Consider the following 12393-nt stretch of genomic DNA (forward strand, 5'->3'; position numbering starts at 1 on the left):
CGGGGGAGGAAGAATAACTCAGGGAAAGGGTGGCAGCCAGCAAAAGGTGTTCCATGAAACCGGCTGCTGCGGTGGGCAATCAAAGCTTTGGCCCGAGGGGAAAGGCTGGGAGATGATGTAGAACACACAGCTCAGAATGATTCCATTCCCGGTTCAGAGGGCTTCTGGGCTCTTCCCACACCAGCACCTCAGCCCGGATGCAGGAACCAGCAGCTGCAGGTGTGTCTGAGAGACGCCTCCCACAACTGCAGAAGGTGATGGATTTTCTATGTGAAGAACCTGGCGCAGGGCCTGGTGCCTAGAAGGTCATCAATAAATAAATGTCTTGTGTTAATTACATGCCATTGCAGCAGAGGGTTGAATGAGCAGGGTTCCTTGGAAGGATTCACTCACTGAATCAAATGCAAATACTGAGTTTGGGGCTTGAGAAATAAGGACCCAGGGCTGCTTTGGCCCCAGAGATTTCAGCAGCAGGGATTCGGGGGCCTTCTCCACAAATAGTGCTGTTGGGGGCTTCCAACGGCAGTCACATCCCAGCCTTTGCTGTGGCTGAGCTTCGGGATCTGGGGGAAAGTTCTGATTGATCTAACCTGCTCATAAGCTCTCCCTATAGTTAGGGATGGATGATGTGAGAAGCGTCTCACAAAATCATGGATGCTGGCCCTGTAACAAACAAGAGTTATGGATGGCCCTCTTCCCCTTCCTGGCCACCCTGCATGTACATACTTTCTTATTTCCAGAAATACAGTTTCAAATTGGACACCTTTTCTCTACAACAGAGGACGGCCTAAGTCTCACTGGCTATTGCGTCCAGAGGGAACAGAGTCATTCCCCTCCAACTGGAAACCTCCAGATGACGTGCATTTCTTCACTAGTCCCATGCCTCTCCTTCAGCGGGCATGCGCTCCCAGAAAATACCCTGATCGGCGATTTCATCACTGCCTGCCGTGGGCTGCTGCAATGGCATACAATTTAATACAAGACATTTATTTATTGATGACCTTCTAGGCACCAGGCACAGCTGCTTTGCACATGCCCTTCGCCAACATTCTGCAGAGGAAGGGTTGCTGACCAGACAAATATAAGATATGCCCACCATACTTACAGGGGAGATGGCGGCGAGACTCCCTTCCAGAGAGATGGGGTTTCATTGCAGAACTAGATGTTCCCTGAACACACTGCTAACCAACACCCAAGAATGTGTGGGATGTTCAGTGTGCAACGCAGAAAATGTCTGGTCAAAGGGAAATGTAATTCTATAATTTCTGCCCCCTCGTTTTGTCTGGTAGCACAGTGGCTCTGAGTCCATAACCCTCTCTGTGGAGTGATTCAGAGCTGCCCTGAGAGGCCAGGGGAAAAGGTCCACCGAGGCTGCCGGGGGATGGAAGGATTTAGACCACGCAGCAGTGCGGAAGCATCAGACGCAGAAAGCCTGTGTGGCAGGACATTAACAGGACTCTTCTTGTGGTTTGGCTGGGACACGAAGACAGTGGCTTCCTTGTGCCAAAGCGAGACCACCGTCAGAAATTTTGAAGCAGGTGTTCAAAATCCATTCCAGCAACACTTGTTTTGCCGGGCTTGTGGATGTGGAAGAATTTACTTCTGTTTCATTTTAAATGCCTTTTAAGTAATGACAAACATTACCAGTGAAGGGGAAAGAGGATGAGTGAAAGAATCCAATACATTTGGAAACGGCAAGTGATGCGATAGTCATTTCATCTTAAAAAAGTGCATACCTGCTCCCCAGCACCTGAGGCTGTTCTCAACCACATTTGAAGGCACAGCTCTGCTAAAGTATCTGCCTTGTGGAGTCACTCTGACTGCAAACCCATGAGTGGCCTCGATGGCCTTACGTGCATTTCGGAGAAGAGAGGTACATAGTTGTTTGTTTCTATTTTTTATTTCTTTGTATTTTCTTTTAATTTTTTAAATGTTTAATTATTTTTAATATACTTTTTAATGTTTATTTTTGAGCGAGAAAGAGAGAGCTTGAGTGGGGGGAGGGGCAGAGAGAGAGGGAGACACAGAATCTGAAGCAGGTTCCAAGCTCTGAGCTGTCAGCCCAGAGCCGGATGCGGGGCTCGAACCCACAAGCCATGAGATCATGACCTGAGTGGAAGTCGAATACTTAACCAGCTGAACCTCTCCCAGGCACCCCTCTGTTTTCCCCAAGCCAGTTCCTTTTTTTTTTTTTTTTTTTTTTGAGAGAGAGACAGACAGTGTGAGGGAGGGGCAGAGAGAGAGAATTCCAAGCAGGCTCCTCGAGGTCAGTGCACAGAGCCCAGCACCAGGCTTGAACCCACAAAACTGTGAGATCATGACCTGAGCCGAAATCAGGGGTCGAATGCTTAATCGACTGAGCCACCCAGGCGCCCCCCAAAGCCAGTTCCTAAAACAGATTTCCCCTCAAAGAAATTGTATTTATTTTAGAAGCCTCTTCAACTGCAGCCGCGTATAAATCACAACTGTAATTGCCAGGCTTCATGTCAGCAACACAGCCGAGAAGGCCGCGGAGCCGAGCAAGAAGCCTGTGATATTAATTACAGGGAGACACGTTGTGCTTGGGAAACAGGTTTGATAAGAGATTCTGACATTCCTCCTAATTCAAAATGTAATAAATGATGGCTTATGGAACCAAGCGAAACTGTCAGTATAGAAAAACCTCCCTTCAGTTACTCAGCTTCCAGACTCAGGGTGAGAGATGATCCCTGGGTTCCAAGGCTCCGGCCAGACCCATGAAGCGGCCGTGACCGCGACCAGCCCTCGAGCCCTCCCCCAGAGGCGGATGCCTCCGGTGCCATCTGTCCTTTCCACAAGCCATCAGCTGCTTGGAAATGGCACTTTTTAGAGGGGCTTAGTGGTAACGCATCATGCTCTGATTTTAGCAACAGCAGTTGACTCGCGTTGGGGAAGGTACTAATTTTTCACCCCAGCGGATTTCTATTAGGAAAGAATGTTTACCTGGTGGGACTATTCTGGGATGTGCCATGCTGGGGGAATTCCTTTCATTCCTTCCCCCCATTCCAGGGCAGACTCAGCTTGAGAAACACGTGTTTTGGTCTGCGGCTGCGCGGTCATGGATTGGGGGAATTAGACCAAGTTATTTCAGTAGCGATCCAGGTGGAAAGCGGCCAGAGAGGAATGGGCAGCTGCCTGGGAACCTCGCCCTCCCAGGCTCCAGCTGCGTCATCTCAGAAAAGCCACATCTCCAGGCTCTGCTTCCTTCGTCTGTTTGGGACGATGGCACCTCTAACATGCCCCAGGTTCTTGTACAGGTCAAGTGAGACAAAGCATATTGGAAATTACAGGACCCGTGTAGGCGTTGTCATTAGTTTATTCAAGAGGAATTTGGACCCTATGATATGTGAGCATCAATTAAGTTACAGAAGAAAATAAGTGTTCACTTCCAGCCACGCAGCTGACAAAGCTGATACAAGACATTCCTTCCTGTTCTGAACACATAAGACACTGGATCAAGTGTTTTCAAATATGCTTTATTTTTTTAAAATATTTTTTATGTTTATTTTTGTTTTTGAGAGAGACAGAGCACAAGTGAGGGAAGAGCAGGCAGAGAGGGAGACACAGAATCCGAAGCAGGTTCCAGGCTCTAAGCTGTCGGCACAGAGCCCGACGCAGGGCTCGAACTCACGGACCACAAGATCATGACCTGAGCCGAAGTCGGACACTCAACCGACCAAGCCACCCAGGTGCCCCAAGAAGAAAGGCTGTTTTCAAATATGCGTTAAAAATGCATGCCCAACCTTGATGGGAAGGAAGGCCCTAGATACCATCACAGAGGGAATTAAAGCCACATTAGTAAGTGAATGAATTCATGCCACCACAAGCCTGGGGTATATCAGATTTGGGTGTAAGCCCCAGAATCCAAAGGCTTTGGGGTTTTGATGCATACGACGGACAAAAGATATGTCCTTGGGCTGATGGGACATGAGATATGGGTGCGGAGTAAATCCTGGTTTTGGGAACCTGAAGTTTATTCAAACCTATAGGGAGTGTCCTCTTTAAGAAAAAAAATTAAAATTGCAAACACAGAATTTGATACAAAAGTTAATATTTATTTAAAATGAGAAGCCATCAAAAATAAAATTTTAAAAGCTGAAAAATAACAAAGTAGTTTTAAAATAATATATTAACAATATATTACCAAATAAACAGTATAACTATATAACATAATTATTATGACAATATAATTATTACTTAATAGTATTTTAAACATTATATCAATTAACTTTCTGCAACACTTTAAAAATATTATTTCCTAAAATTCTGACTCCCTACTTTTGATTACTTTATTTGATAATAATTTATAATCCTTTTTTTTTTTTTTTTTTTTTGAGAAGACAGAGAGAGTGCACACGTGCTTGTGGGGAAAAGGCAGAGAGAGGGACAGAATCTTACGCAGGAGCCATGCTCAGTTTGGAGCCCTACGCAGGGCTCGACCTCACCACCGTGGGATCATGACCTGAGCCAAAGTCAAGAGACAAATGCTTGACCGACTGAGCCACCCAGGCGACCCTATATCATCCTATTTCTTTTTTTATTAATTTTTTTTTCCAACGTTTATTTATTTTTGGGACAGAGAGAGACAGAACATGAACGGGGGAGGGGCAGAGAGAGAGGGAGACACAGAATCGGAAACAGGCTCCAGGCTCTGAGCCATCAGCCCAGAGCCTGATGCGGGGCTCGAACTCCCGGACCGCGAGATCGTGACCTGGCTAAAGTCGGACGCTTAACTGACTGCGCCACCCAGGCGCCCCATATCATCCTATTTCTATGGGAAAGATAAGCCATTAAAGAATTTTTTTTTCTCCTGTCATGGTTTATTTAAGTGTATTTTAATTAGTGATACTTCGATAAAGTTTCTTTTATGTTTACAACCCATATCTGGCAATGCCATGTGAGTTTTCAGCACTGTTGTAAAAGTTGCTTTTTTCACTTATGAGTTGTAAGGTCACAGGGCATTAAATTTTTCTTATTGAGACGAGCCATAAATATTGTTCGAATGGATGACCATCACCTGCTGGATGTCATTAATGCCCTTGTCTCTGTAGTGTGCTGTAAGTTTTACTTTTGTCCTTCTTCAGCGTCAGTATTTCGTATGAAACAGAAAGAAGTTTAATCTTTTCCCCCAATGTGTTCACTTTGTCTATTCCTTTTTGTTGACTGGTAGGAGCATTATGTCTAAGGACTTGAACCCCAGGTATTTGTGGATTTGGACTCTGGAAAGCAGAGAAAGCATTAATGCACTTAAGGGGACATGTGTGACAAAGGGAGAATGGACACAGGGAACACGCACACATACTCGTGTATATGAGGAGTATAAATATTGGAAATGGAGATGTTGTTAAAGGAAAAACACACGGGGGGCCACAGTTCCCAAACACTCATAGTCACTTAAACAAGATTCAAACTGTCCCAACTTCCCCGAAATACTGGCTCTGACCTTCAACAAAACTCCCATGATGACGGGATAGAGGTGACATATCACAAACCACCTGGTTATGACAGTTGCCAATAATGATACCTTCCTTTCTATAGTTGTTGACTACATCTGCAGCAAGAAAAGTCCCTCCTCCTCTCTCCCTCTCCTCCCCTCCCTCCCTCCTCCCCTCTTCCTCCCCTTTCCCTCTCTCCCCCTCCTTCTTCTCTCCCCTTCCCCCCTCTTCCTCTCCCCCCCCACTCCATTTCTCTCTGTTTTCTTTTGTTGCTTTCAATTATTCCAAGTACACTGCAGTGTTATTTAGTTATATCAAAGTAAATGGAGAGAAAAACCTGGAGCACGAGATCAACATAAATTGGGGAAATCGTGCAAAATCACAAAATAATTCTTGGTGCTTGCAGAGACAAAGGCACTGAAATAGACCCACACTCTCCCTAAGATAGTGAAGGTTGACAACCTCTGGAATTAAAAATGATGTTTGCTGCTTCTTATCTCTTAGATTCCAAAGAATACTGTCCATTGTAATGAGAAATTTGTCTCTTTTTAACTAGTATGCTGAAATTAACTAGCATCACCTGTAATGAGAAATTAGTCTCTTTTTAACATGCAAGTGTTTGCATGTGCAAGAGACTGTGCGTGTGCTATCAAGAGACCGGTAATGCCACCTGACGTGTACAGCTGCTTTCAGTTTCCAAAATCTGTTCAAAAACATTACCTTGTTTAATGCTAATAGCAATTCGGTGGGATCTATAGAAAAGGCATTGGCATCGATGTCAGGGGAAAGAACAGGAGGGAAGTTCCAATTAGTCGCCTCTTCCAGGCAGCAGGATGCTTAGGGGACAGCAATCTTTAGCAGAGTGAAATGGAAAACAATGAATCAAAAAAACAAATTTCAAACATGAAGGAAATAATTGGTAACTGGACTTCCCTAAAATTAAACACATCTGCTCTGCAAAAGACAAATATAGGTCAAAAAATAAAACAGGCCATAGATTAGAAGTAAATATTTGCAAAAGACATATCGATAAAGGACTGGTATTCAAAATGTTTTTAAAAAAACTCTTAACAACCAAAATACAACCTGATTAAGAATGAGCCACAGACCTTAAACAGCCACCTCACCAAAGATCTATAGATAGCAAGCAAGCATATGAAAAGATGCTCCACACTATCTGTCAACAGGGAAATGATGAGTAGAACAACTATGGGTATCGCTACACATGAGACATTACTACACGTCTATGAGAATGGCCCAGATCTAGGACGGTGGTAACACCACACACTGGGGAGACCGTAGAGCAGCAGGAACTCGGGACACAAGATGGTCCAGCCACTTTGGAAGACAGTTTGGCATCTCTTACAAAACATCTTCTTACCATGGGATCCATCAGTTGTACACCCTGGTATTTACCCAAAGGAGCTGAAAACATGTCACACAAAACCTGCACACGCATAGTGCGGCTTTACACATAAACTCATAATTGCTGAAACTTGGAAGCAACCAAAATGCCCCTAAGTAAGTGAACGGACAAATAAACTGCGGCACATCCAGGCAATGAAATATTGTTCGGCAACAAAAAGAAATGAACTATATACTCAAGCCATGAAAAAGCACGGAGGAAGCTTGAATGTATATTACTAAGTAAAAGAAGCCCATCGGAAAAGACTATCTACTGTATGATTCCAACTATATGACATTATCGAAAAGGCAAACCTATGGAGACAGTAAAAATAAAAATCAATGGTTTTGAGGGTTTGCAGGAGAGGTAGAGATGAAAAGGCTGAGTACAGAGGATTTTTAGGACAGTGAGACTATTCTGTATGATACTCTAATGATGGCTACATTGGTCGAGACCCACAGGATGTACAACACCAAGAGTGAACCCTAACGTAAACTATGGACTTTGGGTGACAGTGATGTGTTGATGTGGGTTCATTAGTTGTAACAAATGTACCACTCCATGGGGATGTTGATGTAGGGGAGTCAGCGCATGTATGGAGACAGGGGGTATGTGAGAATCCATGTCCTTGCCCCTTAATTCTGCTATGAACCTAAAACTACCCTAAAAAATTCAATTACTAATTTAAAAAAGTAAATGGCAACAAAAGTCCTCAAGATTTAACATTAGTTAAGGGACTGTAACTGCCACAACTAGGGTGGGGTTCATCTCTGTTTTGTGGAAAGCATGTCACAAGTCAATCTTTTCCAATCCCGTCTCACAATGTTAATAGAAAACCCTGAGTGGAAATCAGAATTCAATCGTCAAGTCAGTGCAAGCTGAAACCCTGAATTGCACGGTAGCTTAAGTGCTTTACACATGTGTCAAAGATCAGCTGATTTAGTTACAGCCTTGGTTCTCTGCCCAGCACAGCAATAACGATGGCATTATCAGTGGCACCAGTATGGGATCATCTTTTCGTTCCAGACATATGAATCACTTCAGGTATTGGAACAACAACACAGTGCCTTCTCCCAAGGGAAAGGTTTGCAGCATGACTTAACAAATAGACAATAAGATCAGAAATATTCAATTACACATCCATGGAAAACAGCAATCTTCCCTTGCAGTATCTCTTGGAAAAACCCAGGATAAACAGGGGAGAACAGCCAAATGCCATATTACTTTCACTGAGGAGATGAATGTGATAAAGTGCATATTTCATGAAAGAGATCCGTGTCCCCTGTCCCAGAATACTTTGCTTCTAGTCTGAAATGCATGCTGAGTTACCTGAACCACTTCAAACCGTTAACATCGCAGATAGCCAGAAATGGACTGTGCCCCAAATACAACCTTTTGTAAAGTTCTCTTGGCATTATGAGAGCTGTAGGACCAGAGATCGTTAATAAATGCCTTAACTCCATCAAAATTATTTTATTTAGCTCTTTCTTCCAGACATTTCTTATGTAGGATCAATTTTTTTCCACTCTCTTGGTTTAATTATTTTATAGGTGAAAATTGAGCTAGACTTTCTATTTTTTTCAAACAACTGCTGCCTCTGAAAAATCATTCCAGCCTCTCTTTACCTGGATAATTCATATTATCTCTTTCAGCACAGTTCAGACGTCCCTGTGCTGGGAAGACTTCCAGAACGCCTTCCCAGCAAATACCGCACTTACATTCTCTTCCCTTATGGTCCAGTTTAACTGTCTGAGGTTTGCATCTTGCACAAAGACTGGGCTGTGAGGAACTTGAGGGTAGAGAGCCTGTACCTGGTACGGTTACAGGAATGGAGATGTTCATTAAATGTTTAATGAATAAATGATTGGTGAATGAACCATGGGAACAACATCTTACTTCTCCAACAGATATCAGGTCATACAAATGTAAAAAGTTGATGGAGATCAGTTTCTTTAGATGTAGGGGGATTGAACTACCAGCTCAGCTTTTCTCAAGCTTAATAGATCAATCCCTTTTTCAAAGACTTCTTTGCTTCACTTGAAATATACAGAAAGTTACAAAGCTGAAATAACACATACCCAAAGTCCCACCACTTAGAGTTTTAACTTTACCTTTTATCCTATTTGTTTCTAGTCACTGTTCAAGAGAGAGATGCAAATAAAGGTCCCTTTCAACAGATACCTTGTGCAGATCATGGACTTTCTGACCCTCGGCTCCAAATTCACCCCTCTTTACTTGCTCTGTGAGGATGGATGTGGGCCCTTTGTCTATTTGTCCCCTGCCAGCTCCATGCAGCTCTCTCTTCTCTCTGTGACTCTGTTCTTTGAGCTTTAGCTGCCTTGTCTCCTCTGGTGACTCCCATCTCTTCACCTCATGGAGACCGGTGGGGGGCGCAGGTAGTGTTCCACCTGGTTTCCCCTCTCTTCCCTAAGGCCTGGCAGTTTGATGCGGGAAGTGAGCTGGGCTAAGCATACTGAGCACCTCCTTGTTTGCTGTCTATCCGGGATTACTTCTCTTGTGGCCTGATGCTCAGTATTTGGGGAGTCGCTCTGTCCTGTATGCTGTCCAGTGTCTGTTGTTTCAGGCAGAAGGGTAAGTCCAGCTCCCATTACTCCATCTGGGCGAGATGCAGAAGAATGCCTTTTCCTAAGTTTTTAATTGAAATGCTTATGTACTTTTCTCACTCTTTATTTTTTTCCTGATATAAACATTTAAGGCTACAAGTTTTCCTGTGAAGATTTTTTCCACACCTCCCCCCCAATTTTGATATTTGGTTCCCTTGTTATTTATTTTCAAAGTTTCTAATTTCTATTCTGTTATATTGCTTAATCGATTGCCTAAAAGGCTTTGAATCATTGTATTATAAAATATGCACAAAATTGCAGAGACTAGTGCAATGAATCCCTATATACTGTTCCTCCAGATTCAAGTTATCAAGATTTTCCCACATTTGTTTCACCGTTTCATTTCTATTTTATTTTTCTTTGTTATTTTCAAGAAAATCCTAGAGATTGTGTCATTTCCCTCCCAGATATATCAGAACATATATGAACCTTACCTTCCTTGCAATCCCTATCAAAATAACACCAGCATTCTTCACAGAGCTGGAACAAACAATCCTAAAATTTGTATGGAGGCAGAAAAGACGCGAATAGCCAAAGTAATCCTGAAAAAGAAAACCAAAGGTGGAGGCAACAGAATCCCAGACCTCCAGATGTATTACAAAGCTATAATCATCAAGACAGTATGGTACTGGTACAAAAACAGACACACAGATCAATGGGACAGAATGGAGAACCCAGAAATGGACCCACAAACGTATGGCCAAATAATCTTTGACAAAGCAGGAAAGGATATCCAATGGAATAGAGACAGTCTCTTCAACAAATGGTGCTGGGAAAACTGACAGCAACATGAAGAATGAACCTGGACCACTTTCTTATACCATACACAAAAATAAACTCAAAGTGGATGAAAGACCTAAGCATAAGACAGGAAGCCATCAAAATCCTCCAGGAGAGGGGCGCCTGGGTGGCGCAGTCGGTTAAGCGTCCGACTTCAGCCAGGTCACGATCTCGCGGTCCGTGAGTTCGAGCCCCGCGTCAGGCTCTGGGCTGATGGCTCAGAGCCTGGAGCCTGTTTCCGATTCTGTGTCTCCCTCTCTCTCTGCCCCTCCCCCGTTCATGCTCTGTCTCTCTCTGTCCCAAAAATAAATAAAAAAAGTTGAAAAAAAATTATTAAAAAAAAAATCCTCCAGGAGAAAGCAGGCAAAAACCTCTTTGACCTCAATCGCAGCAACTTCATACTCAACACAGCTCTGGAAGCAAGGGAAACAAAAGCAAAAATGAACTAATGGGACCTCATCAAGATAAAATCTTCTGCACAGCGAAGGAAACAATCAGCAAAACTAAAAGGCAACCAATGGAATGGGAGAAGATACTTGCAAATGACATATCAGACAAAGGGTTAGGATCCAAAATCTATAGAGAACTTATCAAACTCAACACCCGAAAAACAAATAATCCAGTGAAGAAATGGGCAAAAGACATGAATAGACACTTCTCCAAAGAAGACATCCAGATGGCCAATGGACACATGAAAAAGTGCTCCACATCACTCATCATCAGGGAAATACAAATTAAAACTACACTGAGATACCACCTCACACCTGTCAGAATGGCTAACACTAACAACTCAGGCAACAACAGATGTTGGCAAGGATGCGGAGAAAGAGGATCTCTTTTGCACTGATGACGGGAATGCAAACTGGTGCAGCCACTCTGGAAAACAGTATGAAGGTTCCTCAAAAAATTAAAAAGAAAACTACCCTATGACCCAGCAATTGCACTACTAGGCATTTATCCACAGGATACAGGTGTGCTGTTTCAAAGGGACACATGCACCCCATGTTTATAGCAGCACTATCAACAATAGCCAAAGTATGGAAAGAGCCCAAATGTCCATCAATGGATGAATGGATAAAGAAGATGTGGTGTGTGTGTATATATATATATATATATATATATATATATATATATATATATACATACATACATACAATGGAGTGTTACTTGGCCATCAAAAAGAATGAAATCTTGCCACTTGCAACTATATGGATGGAACTGGAGGGTATTATGCTAAGTGAAATTAGTCAGAGAAAGACAAAAATCATATGACTTCATTCATATGAGAAATTTAAGATACAAAACAGATGAACATAAAGGCAGGGAAGCAAAAATAATATAAAAACAGGGAGGGGGAGACAAAATATAAGAGACTCTTAAATATAGAAAACAAAAGAGTTGCTGGAGGGGGTGTGGGGAGAGGGGTGGGCTAAATAGGTAAGGAGCATTAAGGAATCTACTCTTGAAGTCATTGTTGCACTATATGCTAACTTGGATTAAATAAACAAACAAACAAACACATAAATATAAGAACCTTACTTTCCTTAACCATAATGTCATTACCACATTTGACAGAATTAGCAATAATTCTTCAGAATCATCATCTAATCAGACCATGGTCAGGTTCTCCCGGTTGTCTCAAAAATATTTGTACAGGTGGTGTATTCAAACTAGGATTGAATCAAGGTCCACTCATTATGCTTGGTTGTTGTGCTTTCTTAAGTCTCTTTTAATCAAACAGAGCTCCTCTCCACGCTTTGTCCTGCCACTGGCTTGTTCAATAAGCTCTATCAGTCGTCCCATAGAATGTCCCACATTCTGATTTGTTTCTCTGCTTCCTTGTGATTTTACTTAACTTTATTATCTATCCCCTGTATTTCTTCTAGCTCACCCTAGAGACTTGACTAGATTCAGGTTTAACCATTTTTTTTTCCCAGCAAGAATATGTTACAGTTGGTGCTGTGTTCTTCATATTGAATTACATCAGGAGGCACCTGGTTTCTATTTTTAGTGATGCTAAGATTGATCAAAGAGTTTGGGTGGTGACAGCCTGATCCCTCCATTATATCTTTCCACCAACTATTGGTCAAGTGTTATTATCCTTTGATGATTGTTGCATGACTCAATTAGT

This window comes from Acinonyx jubatus, chromosome A1 (genome assembly GCF_027475565.1).
Source record: "Acinonyx jubatus isolate Ajub_Pintada_27869175 chromosome A1, VMU_Ajub_asm_v1.0, whole genome shotgun sequence".
NCBI lineage: Eukaryota > Metazoa > Chordata > Mammalia > Carnivora > Felidae > Acinonyx > Acinonyx jubatus.